We start from the raw sequence: 3,736 nt of genomic DNA, 5'->3' as shown, positions 1-3,736 counted from the left end.
CCCCAATCTTGCAGCCACACACCGAGGCCTAACACATTCAGCACTGAGCAGACAGACTTTATGTGGAGAGAAGAGCAGGTGCCCCCCACAGTGGGTGAGCTCTGGAGGCAGACTTGCCCAGGTCCATCTCTGATTAGATGCTACCCAGGTGGGCGCCATGGAGGAAGTGAGGAACAGCGCCCAGGGAGGGGAGAGCTTTGGGCAGGGGAGGGCCTACAGCACTGTCTCCCCGTCCCTTGTAGGAGGCCCCAGGATGCCCCACACTGCTCTGTCCCTAGTCAGTGGTTTACAGACCCCCTCCAGGCCCTGTTGGCGGCAAAATATGGCGCAGGAAGGGTGGGGAGTACCTGGTGACAATGAAAGGGGTCTGGGCTCCGAGCTGACTCCACACACTGACTGGGGTAGTGGGAAGGCTCTTGTGCCCCCTCCTCCGTGGGCCTGCAGCGAGTACCAGCTGGGGTGAGGGGCCGGGCAGACAGCATCCTCCTGGGGGGCTCCCCCACATCTGCCTACCAGATCTGCCACGACCAGAACTTCACACCTGCTATAACATGGCCTGGAGATTTTCTTTTTCTTTTTTTTTGACCGCGCCCCTCACTTCTTTCCCTCACCAGGGATCGAACCCGCACCTCCTGCAGTGGAAGCGCGCAGTTTTAACCACTGGACCGCCAGGGAAGTCCCCTGGAGATTTCTTGGTAAATGAGGCAGCATCCCCACCTCCCCATCCCCCACCCCTCCCAGCAGATGGGGAATCCTGTTCTTATTGTTCTCACTAGGGAAGTGAACCCTCCTCCCTTAGAACAGGGGAGGAGAGAGCTGAGCCTGTGCCCACTCCTTTTGGGGCCGCCTGCCTCAGGACAGCCTGTGCTGACCCCCATGTGGTACCCCAGATGCTGACAGAAGGTGGACACTCCCGAAGGGCCAGTGTCTGGGAACAGGGAAGTAAACAGACCTGCTCTTTCTTGCAGGTTTTGGAAGGAGGGCAGGCTCCTGGGCTGGCCTTCCTGAACACAAGTGATCCCACCACCTGAGCTGGGCCAAAGGTGCTCTCAGTGAGTGAGCCATGCCCTAAGTGTCACTGGGTGGCCAGGGTTCTGTGCTTGACAGTCGAGGTGTCACACATGATCTACACCAGGAGTGGCAAATCTATATCAAGTCTGAACAACTACCGTTTTTCTAAATACAATTTATTGGAAAACAGCCACATGCAATGGGGACTGGCTTGCAAAGCCTAAAATATTTACTATTTGGCGCTTTACAGAAAAAGTTTGCAGACCCCTGATCTATACCACCACATGCTGTCAAATGCATAATGCAGGGACTTCCCTGGTGGCACAATGGTTAAGAATCCGCCTGCCAATGCAAGGGATACGGGTTCGAGCCCTGGTCTGGGAAGATCCCACATGCCGCGGAGCAGCTAAGCCCGTGCGCCACAACTACTGAAGCCTGCACTCTAGAGCCCACAAACCACAACTACTGAAGCCTGTGCGCCTAGAGCCCGTGCTCTGCAACAAAAGCCACCATAATGAGAAGCCAGCTCTCCGCAACTACAGAAAGCCCGCATGCAGCAATGAAGACCCAATGCAGACAAAAATAAATAAATAAATAAAATAAATTTATAAAAAACAAACAAAACAGTTTCAGTGTGACTCAAAGCGTCCATTTTCCCACCTGCAAAAGGGGCTGATGACAACTCTCCCCCTGCACAGCTCTTCAGGTGTTCAGGGAGAGAGAAAGGGAAGGAGATTCCAGGTGACTGCAGGCTGGGAAGGAACAGCCACCTCTCTCTGGGCCTGCCTCAGTTACTTCCTCTGTGAAATGGGAGATTAAGCCCGGCTCCGTTTCCTTTGACAACTCCCACCAAAAGTCACAAACTCACACGCTTCAGGGGCCAGGCGGTTCCTAAACGAGAGAGGCTAGCAAGCACCTAGGTCACCTGGAAGGCGCTTCCAACCTCCCTCTCCTCCCCCCTTCGCTGGGGCAACTATCTCAGCCCACTTCTCCACACCCCGCAGACTGGGACCGTCGACGGCGTGAGTCAGGAATCCCTGAACCATCTCCGGACCGCGGGAGCGCTGAGATCCCTGCTGCCCCAGGGCTCAACGCCCACGGGCGCCTCCTGACCTTTTCCGCTCTCACGTCGCGCATACACCGGGGACCCTGCCTCGACCCCGGGGACCCCTAACCTGTTTTCACCCCGGAGACCCCTTACCTGTTGTCACCCCGCTATCCCTGGAGCCCCTGCAGCCCCCGCCCCGCCTCCAGCCCGACCAGCCAGCAATAAGCGCCCGGCTCCGTGCCTCTGCTCCGGGCCAGAGTCCAAGATAGTCCTGGCTGCGCGCCCGCCCCGCCCCAGCCCCGGGACCATATAGTCGAGGCGGCCCGGGGAGCTTGGAGGCGGCCGGCCGGCCGGAAGCCCGCCTGCTTCGCTCGCCGCAGCCCGGCCGGGGACCCTTACCTCCTCGGCCGGGGCCCCGCGCGCCCCGCCCGGCAGCCTGCGTGTCAGACCGCACTCGGCCGCGCCGTTCCTCTTGCCAGCTGGGGCTAACCCCAACCGCCCAAGCCGACGCGTTCCAACTCTCCCCGACACGCCCCTAGCGGCAGCTCCGCCAATTGGAGCCCTGGCGCGCGGCGGGGGCGGAGCCTGGATTCCAACTCCAGAACCTCAAGTTCCCGGGAAAAGTGCGCAGGCGGAGTGGCCAGAGTTTGAGTGCGTTGTGGTGCGCCCCTGATGCGAGCCAGGGCTGGGCGGGGCTCGCTTGTAGCTCTCTCCCGGGACTGGGTACCCCGTCTCAAGCCCCCTGGTTTCCCTTTCCGACGCCGCGCTCTGCACGCTGGCTGTTCTTGCCAGGCAGCAGACTTTGAACTCGCCGGACTGGGGCCTGTGAGCCAGGAAAGGGAGAGGGAGGCCTTGGCGTTATTGTGCCTTCTGCTGACTCTGGCGGGATTCCCTGCTGCTGGCTGGCATAGTCCTCTCTCAGAAATCGAGAGATTGATAATCATAATATGAAAAATCAGTATTTTATCTGTTTTATGTTTTAAACTTTTTATAGTGAAAACTTTCAAACATACATTGAAGGAAAGAGACTAATTTAATGGACTCTATGTACCCATCATGCAGCTCCAATATTACCAACAGGTTTTGTCCCCCTTCTCCCCGGGCCCAATATACGGCCCCCGCCCAGCAACACTGAAATGAAATGAAAGTCCAAGCTTCACCATCACCACTCCTCGAGGGCTGTCTCAACCTCCCTCTGGCCTCCTCTCAACACTTCATTTCACACTAGCTTCTTCCTGTTCCTCAAAACCCCAAGGTTGTTCTCACCTCTGGGCCTTTGCACTTCCTTTGTGCCTCCAGATCTTCCCATGGCTGCATTTTTGGCATTTAGATCCAACTCAAACATTATTATTTTGCAAAGCACTTCTCTCAACCTGAAGTCATCTGATTAGGTTGCTTGTTTACATGTTCATGGATTATCTTCCCCACCTAGGTAGGCTGTGAGCCCTGTGGGCTGGACAGTATTCATCTTGTTCATTCCTCTCTCTCTCCAGTGCTGAGAACTGAGTTCAGCGTTTAGTAAGTGTCTGTCGCAGGGATAAGTTTGTCTTGCCAAATAGGGGAGACCTGGGCACTGTGAAGAGGGGCTGGCTCAGTCCAGAGCAGTGCCTGATGGGTCAGGACCAAGGCAAGAGACAACAGCGGGAGGAAGAGCCTACCCAGCTCCAGGTGCCTGGG

At 57.0% G+C, this 3,736-nt stretch overlaps 1 protein-coding gene across 2 annotated transcripts in view; it reads right to left on the bottom strand.

Moving 5' to 3' along the window:
- Positions 1–2,612, bottom strand: part of PLEKHF1 (pleckstrin homology and FYVE domain containing 1) — a 23,736-nt gene extending 21,124 nt beyond the window's left edge. For both annotated transcript variants that reach the window (XR_014237516.1, XM_082367237.1), the window contains exon 1: positions 2,459–2,612. The gene's annotated coding sequence lies outside the window, so the exon portion shown is untranslated. The remainder of the gene's footprint in view (positions 1–2,458) is intronic.
- Between the last annotated feature and the right edge of the window lie 1,124 nt (positions 2,613–3,736).

The sequence above is a fragment of the Balaenoptera borealis genome, assembly GCF_965194805.1.
Source record: "Balaenoptera borealis genome assembly, chromosome: 19".
In the NCBI taxonomy this organism is placed as follows: domain Eukaryota; kingdom Metazoa; phylum Chordata; class Mammalia; order Artiodactyla; family Balaenopteridae; genus Balaenoptera; species Balaenoptera borealis.
The sequence above is the reverse complement of the archived record's forward strand: the minus strand, read 5'-3'. Positions and strand labels throughout refer to the sequence as shown.